The sequence below is a fragment of the Myodes glareolus genome, chromosome 21, assembly GCF_982192425.1.
Source record: "Myodes glareolus chromosome 21, mMyoGla1.1, whole genome shotgun sequence".
NCBI classification, from domain to species: domain Eukaryota; kingdom Metazoa; phylum Chordata; class Mammalia; order Rodentia; family Cricetidae; genus Myodes; species Myodes glareolus.
This window is the reverse complement of record NC_142046.1, coordinates 20438321-20445702: the sequence shown is the minus strand read 5'-3', so window position 1 is coordinate 20445702 and position 7382 is coordinate 20438321. Positions and strand designations below refer to the sequence as shown.

Here is a 7382-nt window from a genome sequence, read left to right as displayed (position 1 = left end):
ATGAGGGGCTGACGTGAGCTGCTGCGGGTTGGCGTAGGTCCTCCTTGGACAATCGCGCTCCTAGCACAAACCTGGCGCTCTGGAAGTCAGTGGGTAAAGTCACTTGCCACAAAGCCTGATGACCCTAGTTCAATGATCCATGATATGGAAGAAGAGCAGGAATTTATGCGTTATTTAATCACACACACATCACATACCATGTATAGATAACACCATACACACACACACACACACACAAAATAATTAGATCTCACCAATCTATTTTTTGTTTTGTTCTTCGAGACAGGATTTCTCGTAGCTTTGGAGCCTTTACTGTAACGTGTTCTGTAGACCAGAACTCAGCAATCCACCTGCCTTTGCCTCCCGAGTGCTGAGATTAAAGGCGTGCACTACCACCATCCAGCTCAAGATCTCACCAATATTCTACACCAGCTATGTCCAGTCTGCAGCATGTATCCCAGGATGGCCTTGAATGCATCCCAACACTTGTAAATGTTATATCACGATATCAAAAGGATGGACACCTCTGCACTATACCCTGAGTCTCTTCTGCTTTCGTTCTGTAGTTGGCTTTGAGAGACATGTGTGCCCTTTGCTGTTGGTTCTTTTTACTCTTTTGACACATATTTCTTTGCCCTTTGAGGAGCCCGCCACCCATCTCTCAAATAAATCACACACAGTGGCTTATTCTTAATTATAAATGCCTGGCCTTAGCTTGGCTTATTTCTCGCCAGCTTTTCTTAACTTAAATTATCCTGTCTATATTTTGCCTCTGTGCGTTTTTCTTTCCTTACTTCTGCATGTCTTACTTTCACTCTTACTCCATGGCTGACTGTGTAGCTGGGTGACAGGCCCCTTCTTTTCTGGCTCCTTGATTTCTTGCTCCTCCTACCCTTTCTTCCACATTTCTCCATCTATTTGTTGTTGTTGTTGTTGTTTTTTTAAAGATCTATCTATCTATCTATCTATCTATCTATCTATCTATCTATCTATCTATCTGTCTATCTATTTATGGTGTATACACCATTCTGCCTCCATGTATGCCCACACGTCAGAAGAGGGCACCAGATCTCATTACAGATGGTTGTGAGCCACCATGTGGTTGCTTGGAATTGAACTCAGGACCTCTGAAAGAGCAGCCAGTGCTCTTAACCTCTGAGCCATCTCTCCAGTCCTCTCCGTCTATTTGTTCTCTCTGCCTAACAATGCCACCTGTCCTTTCTCCTGCCTTGCTGTTTAGACAGGCACAGTAACAGCTTCATGGAGTTAAACAAATGCAACATAAAACATAAGCATCTTTGCATCATTAAAAAAATGTTCCATAGCATCAACAAATGTAACACATTTTTTTTAATTCTCCAACAATCAATTTATTTACAACAGCATTTTAAAGGCAGATATGCCCATTTTGATGAACCCAACCCCACACCCCCAAATCTACTAGTGTTCCACAAATCCTGCACCCTCCAGGACCCAGAGAGCTCACAAGTTGTCCCGAGAGACTGCAGCTACTCTCAACACCTGTCACGCAGGTTGATTTCAGGAAGCCTGAGGGGCCCATGGTTAGACTGTACCTTGGTCCCCGCCCCCAACATCAATTATGTAATGTGGAACACCGAGGGGCCCCAAAGTGCAGAACAAAAACAGTTTAACTCCGAGAAGCTGTTACTGTGCCTGTCGAAAACACCTGAGTGGCCTAATAAAGAACCGAACAGCAAGTCCAGGTGAAGTACCCAAGCTTGAGGTACTGCGCAGCCTGTGAGGAGGGCTGGACAAACATACCCCTTCTGCTGTGTGCTTTCCACTTTGGCAAAAGAACAAAATCACCAGGAGTTTTAAGAACATGAGTAAAGTTCAGGAGACTGAAAGTACAACAGCAGTCTGTACACACAACCTTCAGGCTGCCCCAGGCAGTCTCATTGCCTGCTCCCTGCCAGCTTCCCACAGCCAAAGAGCTGACCGCAACCAAAGGTGACTGTCCCAGTTTTCTTTGTCAGCCACCCTGACTTTCCCCTGGAGAAGGCAGAAGGGCGGCAGCCTGTATCTAAAAGGACAGAAGAGTCCGGGGACCTCACATTCAAGAGTGAGAAGCTTTAAAAGGCCTGGCGCCATCAGACAGACCGCACAGCCCAAGTGGCCCCAAGCCCTTCCAGAGGCAGCTGCTGAGGAAGGGTAAGCATCTCTCAGGAGGGGACACCTGGACTTGAGATTGGATGCCAGTTTTGTGGGCTGGGGAAGGGAGCTGAGGGACAGAAAGCCCAGGCCAACCCAGCTGGCTGGGAGTGTCAGCCCAGGAATAAACTCAGCCCTGGGAAGATGGAGGAGAAGAACCACCTGCAAAGGCCTCAGTCAGTGTTGGTGGCACTGGACCTCTAAGGAACAAACTCAGCCCTGGGAAGATGGAGGAGAAGAACCACCTGCAAAGGCCCCAGCCAGTGTTGGTGGCACTGGACCTCCAAGGAACAAACTCAGCCCTGGGAAGATGGAGAAGAGGAACCACCTGTTAAGGCCACAACCAGTGTTAGTGGCACTGGACATCTCTGGTACACAAAAGTCCACAGGAACCTACTCAGGGCTGTCACACAACAGGATTTCCTGTCTGTAGAAGTTGGGGAGAGGCTCCCAGGAGCTGCCTGGCAAAGGTGTGGCTCTGATCCTCACTGGTCACAGCAAGCGGCAGGTGTGTGTTCACTGGAAACTGAAGGCCCTGCAGCACTGGGCTGAAGTCCACACATCTGGTCAAACCCTGCCAACTCCACATAGGCAGATGACAACACAGAGCTTGCTGTCTTCCAGCTGTGGCCACAAGTCACATGAGTCACCCACACACTTGTGCAAATTCACTATCAGGACAGAGAACCACTGCCCAACCTAAGACTCAGTTTAAGGCGCCCAGCCTGGCAGGTTGGAAAAGAGTCAAGGCAGCTATGAAGGGTTGGAGAAAGTTGAGCGCAGAGTGTGGGCACAAGCCTCCAGTACATCACAGAAGGGAGGCAACACCTGCCCAGGGCATGCTAATTTCTCAGGGCAGCCAACCTCCGAGACAGCTGGTCCTCCGGGCTGCATACCCAGAGGTGGCTTTCACCCACAGCAGAGTCACCCTCTAAAAGCTGGCTGAGCTGGTCTAAGACCTCCAGGCCATTTTCCCCAGCAATCAGCACAATGAGACTGTCGACCTGCTCCTGAGGTGTGGTCAGCATGGTGGGAGAGTTCCTGGAACCCTCTGTTCCCGATGTGTGCACATGCCGGCTCTGCACCTGCTGCTCAGACCTGTCCATCACCGCAGACACCTTCTGAAGATCCATGGCACTCAGCGCCTTGTCCAGAGCTTTGGTCACTGGTGCCATATTCTTAATCACCTCCTTCATGGTCACAGCTGTCTGCACCTTGGAGGCTACTGCATTCTCACGGGATGCCATCCAGAGCCAGTTTACACCTTCATTCTTCTTGCGGATGGCGTTTTCAGCATACCCGCAGGCACACTTCACATGTTCCTGCTGAAGGGCCTTCTTCACTTTGGCCTGCTCAGCTTTGGAGTCCTTTTCTGCCTGCTTGGCCAGTCTCTCTAGCTGCTTTGTTGTGAATTTCAACTGGAACAGGGTATCATCCATGGCCAGTCAGGTAGTGCACCCGTCAGGGCAGTGAAGGGGACGAGATCTTACGGACCATCTGGCAAATGTGACACATCTTAAAACTATTCTACAATAGCCTTTCTCTCTGGCTATTAGGCTCCTGGAATAATGGACTCCAAGAAACTGAAATACTCTCCAGGAATCTCATGCAGGAGAAAGGAAAAGGCCGAAGCCCAGGCCAACCAAAGGAGAAACTTGTGTCCTGGGAAGAGATCTGCAACCTCAGTCCATCTTGCAGGGTAGCCTGGAGATGAGACAATGAGTTGGGTTAGTGATGGGCAGGACCACACTTTAACCCGGTCTACTTAGTGATGCATAACTCTGGCCCCTACTTGAAGTTAAACTTCATGCAGGACCCTAAAGGTGACAGTGGGGGTGACTGTGTCACTGGATCTCTTTTTCTTTCTAATTTGGCCACAGTGAGTAAATCTTTCTTGCTTTTCACTTGTGAGTTTTCTCTTTAATTGGCTTATTGAGGACAAGTGCCTGAGCGTGGCTTGCTAGGGATGCCAGAATGGGCTCTGACCCTAATAACTACAGTAGCAATCTCACGAGGATTGCAAGGACTAGGGAGCTGAGGGGAGTCCAGGTGAGATCCTGGTCACGAGGAGATACCCTGCAACCGTGAAAACGGTTCTGGGATGAAAACTGTTTAAAGCTGGGGCTGCTGATCCGGCCGTCCTGACTACACTCTTGCTTCGTCAGGAGGTGGAATTCCCCTAACCGAATCAAGAATTCCACCAATGTGACAGCAAGGTTGTCGTCTTCTGACAAAACTCAGGCAGCCACTGGGTCAATGATCTTGCTAGAGCGTGTTAGACCCAAGCAATAGTGAGTCCCCACCTGCAGGAACTCACTCAGCTCTACCAGTGTAAGGAGGCCTTTCAGGCTGTGCCTGAGAGGCCTGAGTGTGTGCTGAGACACTAGCAGCCTAGCCTGGGAGAAAGACTCAATCCACAGCAGAGCATCTACTCCCCTAGGGGAAAATGTGTGTCTGCTCCATCCTCCAGATATCACCTCACCCACATCCACCAAAGATTTACCGTAAAGACACTACCCCCTGCCATGAACGGTAGCTGAGCCAGAGAGTGACATTACCCTAGCCACCTTAACCGTAGCCTGCTGGCTCAATGCTGCCTCCACAAATGTGCCCTTTAGACTTCTCTACTTTTGAGATTTTGTGTGCACTTTTTTTTGGGGGGGGTACTGGTGTGCAGAGTGTGTACAGACTTAGACCAGGTCAACAGATGGGAGGTGTCCTGAATGGGAAGTGGCCTCACTACTGCCCCACCCACCAGCACAGAACTGCATGACACCCCGGGGACTCACCTCACTCGCTGACTGGGAAATGGGTGAGTCACCGTATCGTCGGACTACTCAGGGGTTTCCCACGTGCATTCCTTTCTGCTAAAAAGAAAGCAAAAGTTACCCAGCAAGACAACCAGAGGGCCAGGCAGACGTTGGGGGTGTCCCGTGGGCAGACGAAAGAGGATCCACACAGCACCTGCTCCCTCCCTGAGTCCTGGGATCAACCACAACCCCCTCTTCGGTAGAGCCTTTGACTCTGCATGGGCATGTGCCGTGGCATTTGTCCTGAAGATGGCTGAGGTGACACACTGAAACAGGTTGGAACCTCAAGTGCTGACAGAGTTGGTTGGGGTGGGCTGTGGTGATTGGACAAGACAGTTGTACCACATGTGTGTGGAAGTCAGGACGCAACCTCGGGTGTCTTTCCTCACCTCTCCCCCGTGAGTCAGGGTCTCTCATTTGACATTGCTGACTTAGACTGGGCTAGCTGGCTTGCAAGTTTCCAACACTTCTCGTCTCTGCCTTCTGTCTTGCCATAGGCAAGCATACTGTGACTAGGGAAGTGAGCTGCTGAATCTGGCTTTGCATGAGCCCTGGGGATCAGGCTCTCCTGCCAAGGTCCAGCTTGACCACAATCCTTCGTACCAGGCGGTACCACCCTCCCTGTGCTTGGCTTGGGCCTTCTCCGGGCCTTATAGCCTCAGGTTAAAGCAGCTGTCTGTCCTGGTAACCCTGGGTTCTCCTGACCACAAACACGTCATCTGTACAAGATATAATGGTAGCATTTCTGAACTGTGACCTCTGTGGTCTAGGGCCCAGTTCCATCGTCCACACTGGCTTGCTGTCAGGGCAGGGCCCAGGGCTTCTAGCTTCTCAGAGAACAGCGAGTATGCCACCTGCCGTCCAGAGAGGGAAAGGGCTGTGAGCGGGACCTTCTTGGCATCTGACTGGGTAGCCTCGCTGTTACTCACACATCTGTACCAGCACTGCTCCCACTCAGACCTAGCAAGTGGAGCCTCCAAGGCCATGCAGTCACATGTCTGTGGTGATGTACAGCTGTAATCTCAACACTCGAGATCCCAGGGGGCCCTTTCCACCTGCGGCAGCCGGGTGTCCCTGCCCCTCCCTAACACATTCTCCACAGGGGCTCCTGCCGTGGTAGGATGCTATCCTCCGAGTGTAGCAGCCTTTGCCGCCTACACTGGCAGCTGTGACCATTCCCAGGTGATCCTCAAGATTGGGACTTGATATCCCCTCATAGAAGAATTGGGTGGGGATGGTCACAGACCTGAGATCTCAGCCCCTCTTTCCTTCACTCCCTGCCAGATATATGCAGTTCTGCTCCCAGATATACGTAGTCTTTTGTTCTCAGGAGGTGCTAGAGTATATAATGTGGAGGTTAAATGAAGGGAGACGCCACCTATGCGGCCATAGGAAGTCATCATCTGTGCTGGGTGAGACTTTTACAGCTTTGGGGTTTGCCCATCTAAGCCACTACTCACCCATGCTTTGGAAGTACCCAATAAACTCAATGGTTTGCTGAGTTGGACTTTAGCAGAATTGCACCTTCATCTCTTGCTGGCGCCTTATTTGGTGTGAGTAGGTGCCTGTATGTGTCTTCCAGGAAAAGTTCACACAACACCAACATTCTTTCAGCTCTTTTTCCCTGGTCCAGAGAACAGACCAAATGGAGATTCTGTCCCTTGCTCTGGAATTTGGACACAGTCTGCCACTTCCTTAGGTTTTAGGTTCTCTGGCCCACTTTTCCATATCGCACAACTCTTGCCACGTCTGTTCATCCGCTCACACCTGCCCCTGCCTTCCCTGCCCACATTGTGCAGCTGGCAGAGGCTCACAGCTGCTGGTGGTGAGGACTGGCCTGGTAGTACTTGACCAGCTCCATCACCGTCCTTGAACCTCATCTACGCCGTCATGCTGGTGAAAAGGGCACAAAGTAAACTTTATGGAGGATTAAACACTCATTCAGCCAGGCACAGCAGTGCATGCCTGGAACCCCAGAACTCAGGAGGCAGGCAAGCTTGACAGTAGCTTGACCTACGCGGGAGCACCTTGACTCAAAGGCAGCACTTAGAGCCAGGCGGTGTTGGTGCACGTCTTTAATCCCAGAACTTGGGAGGCAGAGGCAGGCGGATGTCTGTGAGTTTGAGACCAGCCTGGTCTACAAGAGCTAGCTCCAGGGCAGGCTGCAAAGCCACAGAGAAGCCCTGTCTTGAAAAACAAAAACAAAACAAACAAACAAAAAAGCAGCACTTAAACCAAGTGTAACAACTTTTGAGATAACAGTATAGACTTGTATCTCTTTTGAACTGTAATGTTTGCAAATTTGACTTTAATTTTTATCAAAACTGATCTTTTAACCAAGTGCAGTAATGCACAGATGTAATCACATGTAATTCCAGTATTCAAGAGACTAAGACAGAA

General features: G+C 50.3%; 1 pseudogene across 1 annotated transcript; it reads right to left on the bottom strand.

Moving 5' to 3' along the window:
- Positions 1 to 1352: 1352 nt before the first annotated feature.
- LOC125394997 (charged multivesicular body protein 1a pseudogene) lies at positions 1353 to 5097 on the bottom strand (annotated as a pseudogene). Its single transcript, XR_015735850.1, has 2 exons — positions 4962 to 5097; positions 1353 to 3876 (listed from the first exon to the last, which is right to left on the bottom strand). The product of XR_015735850.1 is annotated as a charged multivesicular body protein 1a pseudogene (transcript).
- Positions 5098 to 7382: the final 2285 nt, after the last annotated feature.